This window comes from Pinus tabuliformis, chromosome 3_1 (genome assembly GCF_031772625.1).
Source record: "Pinus tabuliformis cultivar Carrire ecotype Pingquan chromosome 3_1, CPIR1, whole genome shotgun sequence".
Taxonomy (NCBI): domain Eukaryota; kingdom Viridiplantae; phylum Streptophyta; class Pinopsida; order Pinales; family Pinaceae; genus Pinus; species Pinus tabuliformis.
Genome location: NC_142301.1, coordinates 762271442 through 762289298, shown reverse-complemented (window position 1 = coordinate 762289298; position 17857 = coordinate 762271442). Strand labels below are relative to the sequence as shown.

The window sequence follows — 17857 nt, the reverse complement described above, 5'->3', positions numbered from 1 at the left end:
CATATGTGTAAGATGATCACTGCAATTTTTATCTATAGTCTTTTAGTTGACCATAACACTGTTTGCTTGGGTCACATTTATTTATGCAGAAGATTCTTTATATTACAATTTTTATAACAGAAGCAAAATAAAACAATATTTTGGGATGAATTGGACTTCTCATTGGTTTATTTTTTTTTTAATGTTTATGTTTTGGTTTAAGATTTTTGATAAATTTGTTTTTATTCAAAAATTTATATATATATAATCAGTTTATTATCAATTAATTTAAAGCATCAATTTACATGAAAAAGAGTTTTTTTTTTATGTTTTTTTTAATATTAATTTTTTTTAATACAAATTTAGATATTGAGGAAATAATATAATTTTTTTAATAAAAAATACAATTTTATGATAAACATTATTTCATTTCTAAAGATCAATTTATTGAGAGTTCACTCTGTAGTTGTTTTGTATTTATTTTGTGGTTTTGTAGTTATTTTGTGGTTGACGATGTAAGCTCATACTGCTTCAAAAAGTATATTTGTCTAATATGTTTGTTTTACTGTATTTTTTTTATGATTTTTTTCAATTTTCTATTGGTAACTTCAACTTATACTAATGCTAAATCAATAGAAACTATAAATATAACCAAAACATCTATACTTTGACTTTTGTTTTTATCTTTGACTAGAACTCCATACGTAAGTGCAATTGTTGACACTTTGAACTGTGCTTCTGGCTTTGATCAAGGATTCACACTTAAACTGCAACTGTCAACATGCTCAACACTCTTACTTAATACCAATAACACCAACAAATAGCAAAGATTTTACATTCTGACAAAATAAAACAATAATACAATATTTTGGGATGAATTAGACTTCTCCAATAGATTTTACATTCTGACAAAATAAAACAATAATACAATATTTTGGGATGAATTAGACTTCTCCATTGGTTCATTTTTTGATATTATTTTTTCCTTTAAGATTTGCATTAAAATTTATACATAAATTTGTTTTATTCAAAATTTTCAATGTAAATGTTATATATATATATATATATATATATATATATATATATATATATGGGGGTTTATAATCCATATAAAGCATTAATTTACATAAAATATTGTTTTATTATTATTATTATTTTTACATATTTAAAAAATAATTTAAATACGGAAAAAATAATATATATTTTTAATAAAAAAATACAATTTTATGTTGAAATTTTATAATAACATTATTTCATTCCAAAGACAATTCATAAATGGTTCATTGTGTAATTGTTTTGTGTGTAATGTTGTAAAGCTCATACTCTTTTAACAAATATATTTTTCATTATCTTTTTCATTTTTCTATTGGTAACTCCAACTTACACTAATGAATAGAAACTATAAATACAACTAGAACACTTATGCTTTGATCTTTTCTTTTTGCTTTGACCAAGGCTCCATACTTAATTGTCTCCACTTAAAACTTTGCTTCTGGCTCTCCACACTTAAGTGCAATTGTCTCCACTTAAAACTTTGCTTCTAGCTCTCCACACTTAAGTGCAATTTCTCCACTTAAAACTTTGCTTCTGGCTTTGGCCAAGGATTCACACTTAACTGCAACTATCAACATGCTCAACACTCTTACTTAAGACCAATAACACTAACAAATATCAAAGACTTAACAATCACTAACTACATTTAATGACAACATTCTTTACTATCAATCATAATATTTTGCTAACATTAACCCAACACAAACTTGAGAACAAATTATTTTTCATTTTATTGAACAATATGAATGATATTGGATTTCCATTAAAGTCAATTATGGTTAGCCATAAACAAAGTTGATAAAATCACATTTAATCAATTTATTAACATCAAACTCAAAATTGATAACAAATTATTCTACTTTTATTAAATAATGCAAAAGATAATAACTTGTAACAAATCATTTTATTTTTATTGAACATTGTGAAGGATAATAATGGATTGCCATTAAATGGAAGGATAACAATGAATTGCCATTAAATAAAAAGATAACAATGAATTGTCATTAAAGAAAACAATGTGAAGGATAATAATAGATTGTAATTAAAGCCAATTATGGTTGATCACTAAATAAGATTGATAAAATCATATTGCAATCTCATTAATTTGATGTTCAAATCCCATATAGCAACTAAAGCCAATTATGGTTGATCACTAAATAAGATTGATAAAATCATATTGCAATCTCATTAATTTGATATTCAAATCCCATATAGCAATGATCTTGATTCTAGATTCAAAACCCTATATGTCAATGACATTGATTCTAGATTCAAATCCCACAATGATCTTGATTCTAGATTCAAAACCCTATATGTTAATGACCTTGATTCTAGATTCAAATCCCACAACGCAATGACTTTAATTCTACCTTCAAATGGCCATATGACAACTCCATTCAAGGTTCAAATCCCATTGCCTTGATTCTAGGTTCAAATGCCCATATGGCAACTCCTTTCAAGGTTCAAATCCCTGATTTACTTATATTGCAATCCCATTAATTTGATGTTCAAATCCTCATATAGCAATGATCTTGATTCTAGATTCAAATCCCTATATGTCAATGAGCTTGATTCTAGATTCAAAACCCACAAGGCAATGACTTTGATTCTAGGTTCAAATACCCATATGACAACTCCATTCAAGATTCAAATACCCGACTTTGATTCTAGGTTCAAATACTCATATGACAACTCCATTCAAGATTCAAATACCCATATGACAACTCCATTCAAGATTCAAATACCCATATAACAACTCCATTCAAGGTTCAAATCCCATTGCATTGATTCTAGGTTCAAATACCCATAGGTTCAAATACCCATAGGGCGTTCAAATCCCCGATTTACCTTATATCGGTTGAAGGGGCATATAAGTCACAGACCGATAGTCATGAAACCAACCCAGTTACCAATTGCACTTGATCACTAAATCATTCATTGCAGTTCATTGCGGTTGAGATGGAATTGTTAGGGTTAGGATGTTGCATTGATGATAAGATTCCACCAAAGAAAGATTATTTTTCTATCCAACATAAAGAGGTTGACCCAAACTTAAACTATCAAGCTTCTAAATTATGAATCTGAATATATTAAATTGATCTTCTAAAGTGAAGGATCAAGCTTCTAAATTATGAATCTAAATTATGAATCTGAATATATTAAATTGATCTTCTAAAGTGAAGGATCTAAATATATTAAATTGATCCAGTGATCCAGAAAATTGTTCAACAATATATTAAATTGATCTTCTAAAGTGAAGAATCTATATATATTAAATTGATCCAGAAAATTACTCAACAATATATTAAATTGATCTTCTAAAGTGAAGAATATTAAATTGATCACTAAAGTGAAGAATCTGAATATATTAAATTCATCCAGAAAATTACTCAACATACTATGCACCCAATTTTTTTATAAAACATCACTCTCAAAAAATAACTTTATCAAATTTTTTTTCAAAATATTTTGGAAACTTATTTCAAGTGAAACAGAGACATCAGAGACATCAGAATAGCCTGCACAAGATGACCACTTGAAATTCTTAAAAGTCCAATACTCTAGTAACATTGAGGCAACAAAATAGAAGCCAAGCCAGTTCTCACATGCACAAAACATCCACGGAAATACTTCCAACTAGTTTCAGCTTACAAAAAGAATAGTTTATCCACATTCATAGTGGATATCCTGTAGATCTAATCTGTAGTGATGGGAAAGAACCATTTACAGCACCCTGCAACAGTGGATAAACATAAAAACGAAAACAAACGAAAACCTATCCAGCATAGCTTCAAAATCAAGGTCAGAAGACATTTTTTCACAAAAAAGACAGTGCCTGTGGATCAGAGCGCAAAACAGTCCGGAGAAAAAAGTAATCTGGCGTGTATCCAACCTACACAGATTCATAGTATCCTATATTATGAAACCATAAAAGCTATCCAGAAAAATATTACAAATGTTTTTCTAACAAATATAAGGATTAGCAAGTTAGTTTAAAAACCCCATTTCCTCTAAAATATGAATAAACAAAGTTGTCTTCTAATTCCAGTTATAATATACACATCCAATTTTACCTCAGGCTGTTTGGGCCAATGTAAACATTACAGTTGGTTAAAGCCTACCTGTTTGGAGTATAGAAGTATTTTGTCAATTTTTTGTCAAATTTTCTTCTCTCAGCAAAAGCTGCAACTACCTGTGGGGTAGCCCCTTGCTTTTATGTAAATTTTTAAAGCAACGTCATTGTCCACAGTCTGCATCAAACTATCATGTTATTCAATATCACTGAGTCTCACCTTCATAGGATCCCCCAATTCCTTATTTTCTGTCCGAACTCGGAGTCATCCTCTGTCAGTTTATTATTTCCAAATTCATCCTTCGAATAGAGCAGGAACTGCTTGCAGCCATGGCAGCCCAATTGCTGATCCTAAATCCTCTGAGCAGAAGCATGACGACTCGCAGGCTCCCTGATCAATTTTGCTGAGTTCCGGCAATCCCTGTGATGAATTCATTAAGCCCGATCCTCCAATTTTGCTGAGTTACGGCTATCTCTGTGTGATGAATGCATTGAAATGGTAACAGACATGAGCGGTTTGAAAATAGCAAACGCCAAACACCGTGTTTACATCTCATGGCTCTCGCAGGATTGGCAGAGCGTACAGATTCCAGAAATTCTTCCCGAAGGAATGAACCTGCGTTTATCGTTTCCAGCAGAGAAGTACTCTTCAATGGCGTATCCACGGATAGGTTATCTATTCATATCTTATTCATTGATAGCTTCTGTGTTCATAGCGTATTAGCTGATAGGTTATGGGCGATAGCTTATTATCTCATAGCTTATTGCCTGATTGCTTATTAGCTGATAGCTTCTTGGCTGATAGCTCATTAGATGAGAGCTTATTGCTGATAGCTTATTAGCTGCTAGCTTATTTGCTGATAGCTTATTAGCTGATAGCTTATTTATTAAGAGCTTATACTGTAATTGCGTCACGACTGATAGCTTAATTCCTGTATTGATAGCTTATAACTGATAGCATGTATGTTGATACCTTCTACACTGATAGTGTGACGTTATCATCTACAGAGTGCTTATCTTATATTCTGATAGTTTATCTACTGATCGGATATCAGCTGATAGCTTATAACTTCATAAGTTATCTGCTGATAGCTAATACTCTGATAGATTATCATCCGATGCTTATCAGCAGATAGGTTCTCGCTGAGGACTTATCCGTTATAAGTTATTAAAAGATTATCACCTGATAGCTTATTTTCCGATAAGTAAGAGCAGTTCTCTGCTGATAACTTATCTGTGTAAGTAATTAAGTGATAGATTATAATCTGATAATCTATCTTCTGTTAAGTCGGAGAAGTTATCGGCCAATAAGCTATAGTCAATAAGTTCTCACTTTCTGTGATAAGTTATTAAGTGATAGGTTATCATCTGTAAGTCCGAGACATTATCAAAAGATAAGTTATGGCTAATAAGCTATCATTCGATAACTTATGAAAAGATAAGCTATTAGGTGATAGGTTATTATAAAAAAAATAAGTTGTTTTCCAATAAGCTCTTAGCTGATAAGTACTTTTCAATAACTTATACACAGATAATCTATATTTCCATAACCTATGCGCCGAAAAGGCGATGCACATATCCATCGGGATAATTTCTCGGCCGAAAAGAAAACCTGCCGAATAACTTATGCACCTGATAACTTTGACTTATCCGCGGCAGAACTCCTCGGCAGGCACGAATCTGCAGAGAAAAGTCGCGAATCTGCAGAGAAAAGCCGAAGACTGAGCGTCCCAATTTCAGATATACTTTGAAAAGAGCCGCTCCTCTGTCACTGCTGTTGCAATTGAAACATGATTCGCCTCATTTAAATTCGAAACATGACAGACAACTGGTTCGCCTGATTTAAATTCGAAACATGACAGACAACTGGTTCGCCTGATTTAAATTTGAAACATGACAGAGCGCGACTGGTTCATTAACATCATCCGAGCAAAATTATTTTCAAATTCAAATAGTTAACATCTTATAAACCGACAATACCATATTTTTTAATGAAATTATCAAACTACCTGTTGGAAGAACAAGTACCCAGTTTGTTTCATCCCCTGCTGCGCTGTGTAATGGCGGATTCACCCATTTCCTTAGCCGCTTCAGTCGCCTGAGAAGTCTCCACCGGAAATTGGGTCGTTTATAAATATGAGGCAGGGCAGAACCAGAGATTGACACATTTCTCGGATTGTCTGAAAGCATTAAACAGATGTCGCCGATAGTTTGAAAGCGTGCCACGCATCCTTCGAAGCAGCAACATAAAATTTAGTTTCACTTATTCATTAACACAATAATATAAACACATATTGACGAAGTATGACTGATTCAAAGACAGCCACAAACTTTATTCAAACTATTATATTGACAAAGTATGACTTATTCAAAGACGGCCACAAACTTTATTCAAACTACTATATCTAATTCGTTTAAGATTTGTTGTAGCCTTGTATTGCAAAACAATAGATGGTTGATTGCACCTTTAACTTGACATTTTGAGTATCCTTTTTCAGAGTTCCATTTCATGTTTGTTAAATTTATTGGAGTTATGTATTTCACCGTGACTTAATGTATCTTCAAGCATACACATTAAACCAACAAGGCCGAAGTCTCAATTTGTTTCTTTGTATTCTTTTTTCAGAGTTCCATTTCATGTCTTAAATCTGTGGAGTCATGTATTTCACCATGGCTTCTTTATTCTATGAGTTTTTAGTTTTTTCTCCCAGCTTACACATTAAACCAACAAGGCCAAAATATCAATTTGTTTCTTTCTAGAGTTTTATAAAAACTTTTTATATAAGTAAAAATTTATTTATTATTATTTTAATATATATGTATAAAATTTGATGTTTATGTATTAATTTATAAAAAAGATTAAATTAATTAAAATTCAAATATAAGCACAAAAAATTTCATAAGTTTACTAATGAATTTTTTAAAACATAAAATTTTAGATCTAAGACTTTTGTGATTTATAATGTAAATATTAGTCTTTCGGATTAATCACATCGTTAGGATTTGGTTGACGTTTCGAATCAACTAATGTGTTTCATCTTCAACCACATTAGTTGGTTCGAAACATCGACAAAATCCTAACGATGTGATTAATCTGGAAGACTGATATCTACATAAAACTTTGTCACATGAGCCAAAGAAATTCATAAATAATATAAGTGATACAAAAGGTTTTGTTGGGACAATTATTGAAACAAGATAGAATTAGGTTATTGTTCTCGGGCTATTAAAAGTCTCAACCAAAAGTAACATAAGTTTATTGAATTAATCATTTATTAGATTTTGTTTATGTTTGGATTATAAACAAACTTCATATGATAGTCTTAAGGGTTAACTCAATTGGTCAAGTTCTCGTTGCTAAGTACCTCACCATTGAGAGGTCACGGGGTCAATACTCCTCGACGCCCTCAAGGTTAGGCTCTTCTAGTTAAGCCGACAAGATGTGATCCCTTTGGATTGATCTATTCAAAATTTCATTGGAAAAAAAAACAAGCTTGGTGTGATACACAATTAGTATCTGATGAGGTTTACATCAAATGTGTGATTTGGTGTAACTTTAATTTTGAGTATCGAATAATGCTATATAGTTAATTATGTTAGAATCTAAAGTATTCATATTTTAAGGCTCCATTGTAGTGTTGGTATGTCCAATGAGATTTGACCTTCTATTGTTACTTCATGGTCTTTACAGCCTAACAACATTTAACATTTTACATATTATTCTAGATGTTCTAAAGAATGATTTGGTAGTGGTGTAATATTCTTGCACAAGTTCTTAAACAACATATTCATCTATAAAAAATATGGCCATAAGATGAAATGACCACTTTCAAAATCAAATGACAATAGCCTTTCCACACGCACATATTTAAAAGCATATCACACTAAATGAAAAAGAAATTTGTTGTATAAAAAATACCAAATAGAGTAAATCATACATTCAATTCAAAGACACTTCCATCTTCAATGGAGTGCAATGTATTTTAACAAAATACTTTCTCTCAAAACTAAATACAAATATATATATATATATATATATATGGAAATTTTCTATTCAAAGTTGTAATTACAAGTTCAAGCAAAAGTAGTTCATAATTTTAGTGATTACTTGGTTATAATATAAAATTTTCTCATGTGAATATAAACAATTTCATAGATAATTTGACCAAGTGTAGAAAAATAATAGACTTAGGTCATAGTAGTCAAGACAATAGATAACTGAACAAACAATAACATAATCTTATTCAATGCATCACTAACTAGATATTCATCCATGCATGGACTAGAAACAAGTTTCACTATATCAAGTATTGAGAAAGATCACAACTAGGCTATGGTAGTCAAGCCAAGGAAATATCAACAATCAACAACACGACACAGAAACAATTCATGTGCATGTCTTCACAAAACATGGACAACTAGGAATTTTATGGCCATAAGATGCAATGACCACTTTCAAAATCAAATGACAATAGCATTTTCATAGGAACATATTCGCAAATGTATCACAAATTCCAAGGCATATTGACAAACTCTATTTATATTAGTATATGCAATAGGTGTAGGATTTGTTGCAACCTTCCACATGTAGAATAATAGAGCATGGTTTGTTGAGCCCTTAACTCAATAGGGTTCCATTATATTCTTGTTACCAATTTATTGGAATTTAGAATTTCACCATGGCTTCGTGCTCTTAGTGTTCTTATGGTTTTCTGTTAGGGTTTAGCATTTCATCATGGCTTCATGTTCTTAGTGTTCTTGTGGTTTCTCACCTTTCAATGCTTTTTTTGAATACCAATCACTAGCTTGGTAATGGTTTCGTATTCTTGCATAAAGCATTGAAGAAACATGCACAAAGGGAAATGTGAATGAATGTGAATGAGGCTATTAAATGAAGAAACCTATGCATTCAATTCTTAGGTGTTCTAATTTCAACAAATATAACAAGCTTCATTATATTGCAATAAAGTTTTATTGATCATTTGGCATCAGGGTCTACTATATTATTTTTTGCAGTGGCTTGGTAGTATTAATGTTAAATCTTGAGGATGTCATTGTAATCTTTTTCAATCCTAAAGATTCTAAAAGGTTTTAGGTTTAGCCTTCCATGTTCATTTTGTTGTGGTCAGAGTTCACATTAATTATTGGTTTCACAATTATACCTCATTCTCAACTAAAAAACCAATACAAACAACGACATGGAATTTGAAAAAATATATTCTTGCACATTCCTTCAAATAATATGAAAAACTAGCAATTTTATAGCCATAAAGTCCAATAACCACATCCAAAATCAAATCACAACAACATTTCCATGGTCACACATTAAAAAATGCATTCCAAATTTGAAGACAATTTGATGAACTTCTTCAAACTAATATATGCAGTTGGTCTAGCATTTGTTAGTGACTCTAATTCTTAACCAATCTAATGTTCCTCATTGTATTTTAACAAACTGTTGTTGTAGACTTGGTAGTAGGTTCTACTATATTGTTGTTTAAATTGGATTGATCCAGGTGGATGTTGGTGGCCACCCACCTATCCCATTTGGACCCCCACAACTGTCTCTTTCAGTTTTTCACTTTCCTTAATTATAGTGCAGTTTACTATTTTTAGCAGTTTTTCGGGTCCTAAACTTCCGGAGCCGTTTTGAGGCCCTAAACGACGCCAGCGATTTTTCTGATAAAAATCGTATTTTCCGTCGTAGTCCTCGGAGAGATCTTTCCAACGGGCTATCATGCGCGTCAAACGGAGATAAGACGACCAATTTGCGACCCCGAGAAGTTGGCTGTCCAACTCACCCCAAAACGGGGCCCACAATTTGGCGTTTCATCTTCTAGGGTTAGGTTTTGGAATGTGAAGGGTTTTCCATTGTTTCTCAATAATAAATAGGCCTTCGAGCCTCATTGTAAAGACAGTTCGAAACAGTTCAGAGGCATGTAGCCGACACATCTCTTCTCAGAGATAAGCTACCATCGCCCTAGCTGGGTTATTTCTATTTGTAAGCACATTTCAGTATTCTCCATTAATGAAATGAAATATTATTTCCGCTGCATCTCTGTTTTTATGGTTATCGCATCTCTGTATTTATGGTTATCTCTGTAATCTATTGCGTTCCTGCTTAAATCCGGATCAGTGGTATCAGAGCGGTCTGCTTTTTCTCTGTTTTTCTTTGCATGTCCCCAACGAGGTCGGGATATAAGGAGTTAGGGCTTGAATTGGTCGAACCTTTGCAAGACCAGCCTCGCAAATCTCGACGACCTCCCATGGCGGATGAGAAGAAAGACGAGGGGGCAGGAGATCCTATCAGAATATTGCTCGAAGAAGCCCTCGAGTGGCAAAGGAACGCGATGATGGATAGCTTTGCGCAGATCCTTCAGCGGCTACCCAGAGGTGACGCATCGGCTTCCAACAGCTACTCTGGAAACGCCACACTGTTTAAGGTACAAGTTAATTTTGAAATCCCCATCTTCGAGGGTCAAATAGACGCAAATGTCGTAGATAAATGGTTAAATCTGCTAGATGGGTATTTTTCTGTTCATGAATTTTCAAGTCGGGAAAAGATTATTTTTGCTCTGCTCAAAGCAGCCCCCCACGTCAAGGACTGGTGGGAAACATACTGCGAGCAGAAGGATGAAAGTACAGGCTCACTGTTTTCAGCCGCCCCCACTTGGAATGACTTCCGGGATGCCATCAAGGAGCAGTACTACCCTGTCAAAAGCTATGAGGACAAATACATCAAATGGACCACACTGCGGCAAGGACGAGACCAAGATGTGCCAGAGTTCACAAATATTTTTCATACCCTTCGCACACAGTTGGGTATCAAAGATTCTGAGCTGCATCTGGTACTCAAATACTGCGGCTGCCTACACAGATACATCCAGGAAGAGATGGAGTTCTTGAACATCTCCTCACTCGGCACAGCATACCGATACACTGTCAAAATCGAGCAAAAGTTCAAACAGAAGAAGCGAGACTTTGGATCTACAAATCCGAAGCCTAAAGGACAAAGCCAAGGCGGGGTGACCCAAGACAACCCCTCGAAGCCGCAAGAAAAGAACACCACCACGAAGCCGAAGAAGGACACAGGAAAGTGGTGTGAGTTCCACAAGAGTCCCACTCATAACACAAGTGAGTGTCGGACCAAGTAGTCACTGGTGGCCGAGTTGAAGGCTTTCGAATCAGATGCATGTTCCGACTCTGAGCCAGAACCCGACAAGGGGAATGGCAAAGGGAAGCAGATCATTGATGCGGATCCTAGTGCCATTGTTGCCACTGCCAAGATCCAGAAGAATGAGCCCGAAGAGCCAGAGGAGGGGGAACGTCTTTTCCACTCACAAATGTGGGTGAAGGGTTCGCCACTGCAATTCATTGTCGACAGTGGCAGCCAAAAGAACCTCATTTCAGCAGAGGTCGTGAAGCGGTTGGGCCTACCGACTACACCACACCCGCAGCCGTACAGTATCGGGTGGCTTCACGAAGGACGAGATCTCAAAGTTCGCCAGCAGTGTCACCTTCCCTATAGCATCAAGCCCTTCACAGACGAGGTATTATGTGATGTTACACCTCTGGATGTTTGCAATGTACTATTAGGCCAGCCATACTTGTGGAGGCGACATGCTGTGTATGAGTCAAGGCCTCGCGCTGTCATTATTTCTTTGGATAATTCATTATACAGGATACCGGAGGTAGCCCCACCTACTGCCACCTCTTTGATCACTGCTAAGAAAGGCAGCAAGCTCATCTCACAGAATAGGAAATTTATTTTATGTCTGGTTCGCTCCCAAAGTAAGGGGAAGATCGTTGCTACATCCACGACCCCCACGAAGGGTTCCTCCACGCAGCAGCAGCAACAGAGGGATACAGTCAGAACAGAACACAGGAACAACTTCTTCTCACCCATGGGGGCACCACACAAGTTTGAGGTGGGGAACAAAGTTTGGTTGCATCGACAGAAAGAACGCCTTACCAGAACCCATCAGAAGCTCAGGCCACTCTGACATGGTCCTTACACCAGTACCAAGGCTATGGGCAACAATGCTTTGAAGCAAAGCATTCCTCCATTCCTTCGCTTGCACTGAGTGTTCAATGTGGACCGTCGTCGACCATGCTTCCCACCATTTCTGGACACATTAGAGATTGCAGAACAGCTCACCAGAGACCCAGCTCAGCAGAAGCTTCCTCATCTCAGGGAGGAACTCAACGCAATGGGGACCATTGCTTCCTAAGGGGGGAGGAATGATCCAGGTGGATGTTGGTGGCCACCCACCTATCCCATTTGGACCCCCACAACTGTCTCTTTCAGTTTTTCACTTTCCTTAATTATAGTGCAGTTTACTATTTTTAGCAGTTTTTTGGGTCCTAAACTTCCGGAGCCGTTTTGAGGCCCTAAACGACGTTTTTTGGGAAATCCACCGCCAGCGATTTTTTTGATAAAAATTGTCTTTTCCGTCGTAGTCCTCGGAGAGATCTTTCCAACGGGCTATCATGCGCGTCAAACGGAGATAAGACGACCAATTCGCGACCCCGGGAAGTTGGCTGTCCAACTCACCCCAAAACGGGGCCCACAATTTGGCGTTTCATCTTCTAGGGTTAGGTTTTGGAATGTGAAGGGTTTTCCATTGTTTCTCAATAATAAATAGGCCTTCGAGCCTCATTGTAAAGACAGTTCGAAACAGTTCAGAGGCATGTAGCCGACACATCTCTTCTCAGAGATAAGCTACCATCGCCCTAGCTGGGTTATTTCTATTTGTAAGCATATTTCAGTATTCTCCATTAATGAAATGAAATATTATTTTCGCTGCATCTCTGTTTTTATGGTTATCGCATCTCTGTATTTATGGTTATCTCTGTAATCTATTGCGTTCCTACTTAAATCCGGATCATGGATTGGGGTATTAAACTATTTGTATGTAAATGCAAGTTATTTTAATCCTAGTGTTTCTAAAGGTCGTTGAGAGTGGATTGGCATTTTAAACCCTTGTATGTCAATGGTTTTTTTTTTCAATTCTATAATTTCTAAAGGTTGTTCAAAGTGGATTGGCATGTTAAACCTTTGGTATGTCAATGCAACTTTTTCAATCCTAGAGTTTCTAGAGGTTCAAGTTTAGCCTTGTAAGTTTTTGTTGCTTTTGTTGTTGATGTTCACATTCACATCATTTTAGCAATGGTTTAGTATTGGTTTCAATGCATTTCTAATTAAAACCTCAACTTCATTAAAAATGATAATATAAACCTTAATAAAAAATGACATGACATAAAAATAATTCTTACACACTACTTCAAACAACACAATCAACGAGCAATTTTATGAGAGGCAATGACCACTTTCAAAATCAAATGAAAACAATATTCCCATAAGAGCACATTCACAATTATATCTAGGTTTGAAGACGTCCTAGTGAAATCTATTCAAACTACTATATGTGATTGGTCTAGCACTTGTTGCATCTTTGACTTTGTGAATTGAATAATGGCGTACAATTTATTATGATAACTGTCGATTTTTCTAACTACAATTGTCTTCATAATGTATGTTTGAATCATTATGAATTTGTAAAGCACATTTGAATTCTTGGAGTCAAAATAAAATTATTTTGAGTCAAAATCCCATTGTGACTTTCAAAGCAAGATATTTGAATTTTAAAATTTTGGTTCTTGTTGATGGTGTTCGATGTTGTCAATAGCTAGGGGATATCCCAGCGTGAATTACCAATTAGACCTCACACTATTTGGGATAGGAGCCCCATCCGGTATGTAGGCCTGACTACTCTCGTGTTGGTTTTTCACTCTTGGTTATCAAATGAGGAGATGCTAAAGTGAGGGCAAGGGAGGAATGCCCAGATAGTAGGAATGAGGTCAATCCCAAGATTTGCAACTTGCAAGATGAGATACAAGAATGTAACAATAAAAACAAGAAGACACATGCCAAAATAGGGATTAGTGAGCTAAAACCATCTCAGACACGCATAAGAGGAAAGCGCCAACAATTAATTAAAAATTAGTTCACAATATGTTAATGGCATTGTGTGGAATATAGAAGCAAATATTCAAAAGAAAACACACTTGTGATAACAATGAATGAGTTCATAAACAAATTGCCTGCATGAAAGCACACATTCACACATAATGGAAATACCAGATAACCATTATAACCACATGGATGTGCATGGGAATCAATGCCAAAAGAGGAGAACTTCTCATTAGTGTTGTTGTAAATAAGAGTACATATCCAACAAATCATCAAAGCCCAATAGTGGAACATGAAATGTTCATGGCATTATCCAATACAAAACCCTGGCTTCACTACAACTCACCCTGCTAGCTACCAAAATTTGAGTGCTTCTAGCTCTTCAAGTATAGATAAACTATCTACTGCTAGCCCAAGCTCAAGTGCTAAAGTCCCTCCAAATGAGGCATGAGGGTATGTTTATATAAATGAGGAGAGTCACCTTTCACCTTATGCAATGACTCTTGGACTTCCCTCATGACCTTTCAACTTCATGTTGACTCTTCACATTCCTTAGGACCTTTTCAGCTTTCTTGTGACCTTCTAATGTTTAAATAGTATTTACAAAAATAGGATGCCCCTGCTAGTGGGAGGTCGCAAATTCAGTGGCTAGTGGTAGGTCACAGGTTGCAAATTCAGTGGCTAGTCATAGGTCGCGAGTTTAATTTCCAGTGAGGAGGTCACACTTAGGACTTGCGCATTGACCCTATCACATGTGATGGGATCAATAGGGGTCACAAGTTGCATCTTTAGATATCAATGCCAAATCATGGTGAATTCAAAATACGATTTGCGACTAAGGGATGTGTGGAGCTTAAGGTAGGTTGCAAATCACAGTTATAGTGGCTAGGGATACTAGCATTGCAATTTACGATTGCGACTTGCGACTAATGCCAAAAATCACAAGTCTTGAACTTTAAGGCTAGGCTTACCAAAATGCAATGGAAATCCTGGCTTGGTTGAAGGAGGATTCGAAGCCTAAGAAATCATAGGAAAATGAGCTTGGGGATATTTTAAGTGAGGGGAGTCCAAACTCATTATTTCCTGTGAACTCAGGCTTGGATGAAGCCAGGTTGACCCCTGCGATAGTATGATGAAATTGAACCACAGATGGCTTTATGATGCATCTTATAAACCTGACATAATGATATCTACTTCTCATTAAGAGCTGCTCTTGATGACAATGGACCTTTTGATCTAGTTGCAACCTTGTCTAAACCCTTGATATAATAACATTTGCTTCTCATTAACAGATGCTCTTGATGGAAACGAGCCTTTTGATCTAGTTGCAACCTTTTCCAAACCCTAGGGCATACAAAATCACACATAAGTACTGAAATAAGATACTTGTCATGTGAATAAATAAACATGGAGTAATAGTGCTACAAGATCCTTAGAAAAATGAATGAATGCAAATGCTCTAAACCCCAGTGTCAAGAATGAAATAAGACATGCAAGCTTAGACAATGTGCCTCATGAACATACAACAATTGCAACCTTGATGATAACTGAGTTATTAAAGGGTTCTGACTGATTCAAGCCAAAAAGATACTTGTTAATACCTTGAAAAACATAGGGGGGCCCAAATTTAGATATATAGGCTAAAATTTTGCGTGTTGTTGTAGTGGTTACAACAACTCTAAAATGTAAATTCGGCCTCCTCCTAGTCAAGTCAACCTGTTGGGCCTCCAACTTGTCATGATTTTGTTGATGAAACCATCCATTTTCACATCATTCCATTCACCCATTATGAGAATTTTTAACCATATTTCTCCATAAATAAACCAAATTCCCACATACATGTTTACATGGTTTATTATTATTATTTCCATTATTTTTAATGAATTAAGAAGAAATTTGCTTGGTTTTACTAATGGTAGTTTGGCCAATTTAAGTCTCTACAGTTTAGTCAAGTTTCCATAGCTATCTCCATGGTTGAGGTAGTAGCACCACTCTAGAAGGAAATAAGACACTTGGAATTAGTTTCTAAAAGCTTCAATAATAATCTGCATTGGTCAAATTCCACCCAGCTCACACGTGTGGATCTCCAGCAAAAGATCAAAGGAAAAACGTAGCATTTTTGACAAGTCAACTTCAAACACGTTTTCTGAGAAAATGAAAATGAATTTCAAAAAAAGAAAACATGATTTTTTTCATCACAGGCCCAATTAGGTTCTTAGTGAGCAGTTCTCTCAAATTCGTTACCATTTCACAGATTTTTTGGCTTCTTTGGAGCCATATTTTGCAAATTGGGTGAGCAAACAGTTTGGTAATTTCATAGTCAACGCCCAATCACTAAAAGGATTGAAACGAGCTGTTATTTAGCAGATTTGTGGCAATGAGATAAGTGTGGTCAAATATGGACTAATCTTTGATCCTAGAAACCTTCAAAATATATTTTATTTTATTTTCAAACTGATTTACTAATATCTCATGGCCAGGATTCATGCAATGAAATTCTGAGTTTCTTGTTGCTTCAAAACTCTATAAATTGCAATCTCTTTGATGAGGAGGGGAATTATATGTCAAGGATGAATATTAATTTGTAATTGTTGCTGTTGATTGAAGAAGAAAACTCTATTTTTTTTAATGAATGCTATCTCTGTTATGGCGCAATTATGAATGTGATTAGTGATTCCAGTCTTGTGATATGAGTTTTTAAGCATCTCACACTCACCAGGAGACCCCCCTGAGGATGTGTGGCAGATAGTATAGTTGTCTTTTATTATTTATTTTTCAATTTCTTATGCTTTGTAATTAGATCATAATTTTCCTCATTCAATTGTTCACTTTATTTAGATGTTAAGTTTCATGTCAATGCTCTATTTAACTTTTTAACTAAAATTGCACTCATTTTTCCTTGTTTCATTACAAGTCAAACATTTGATAATAAATCAAAAACACCAAAATATTTACCTCAAATTGCCTTTTAAGCTTAAGCCTCATATTTATGCGTGATAGGATATGATTGACTTTGGTTTAGAGCGCACCCATCAGTAATTATTTTGAGGCTTCCATAATTGTTATTTCATTGCTCGTTGTTCGCTATACTCTAGAATAGTTTTTGATTTCAAAGTCTTGTAGTCTTTATATCAACTTTAATTTCATGAATTGATAGGCTTATTTTTTTTCCAAGTTGATTAGATTAAATTTCTCTTCAAAACAAAATAGAATAATCTTGCTTTTCAAGTTCATAGAATAATCTTGTCTTTCAAGTTCACTAAATATAGATTTCCATTGTTAGAAAAGATCTTGAAGTCCTTTATTTAGAATAATTTTGCTTTGAATTCATTTCCAAGTCTTGAGTTGGAATTAAAAAAACATGTGTAATTAGTTATAGATAGATTTTCATTACATTTTTGCATCTTTCTTATTTTATTTTTCTTTGAATTGAAAGTAACTGCCTAGCACATACAGTGCATGTTTACTTTGCAAGCTCATGTACTCGGATTGACATATAAATGCAAGTAATTTTACAATCAATTAAATTACCCAACATTTTGGCGTCGTTGTTGGGGAAGTATACATAGGCGTTAGCTTTCAGTTGCATCTCATTCTCAATTGCACCAGTTCAGTTGCAGAAGATTAATCTCATTTTAGTACATCCTAGAGGTAGATTCATTATAAATAAATAAAAAAGACTTCAATCACCTACCACCCCCCCTAAATCACGTGGTGCAATAAGAGCCCCATCATCTTCCACATCATGAATTCATATTTTTGCAGGTAGAAGAAGAGGT

At 35.0% G+C, this 17857-nt stretch overlaps 1 long non-coding RNA gene across 1 annotated transcript; it reads right to left on the bottom strand.

Annotated features, from left to right (window-relative positions):
• Positions 1–5289: 5289 nt before the first annotated feature.
• On the bottom strand, positions 5290–6372 carry LOC149189617 (uncharacterized). Its single transcript, XR_016256422.1, has 2 exons — positions 6115–6372; positions 5290–6012 (listed from the first exon to the last, which is right to left on the bottom strand). It is a non-coding gene; the product is annotated as an uncharacterized LOC149189617 (long non-coding RNA).
• Between the last annotated feature and the right edge of the window lie 11485 nt (positions 6373–17857).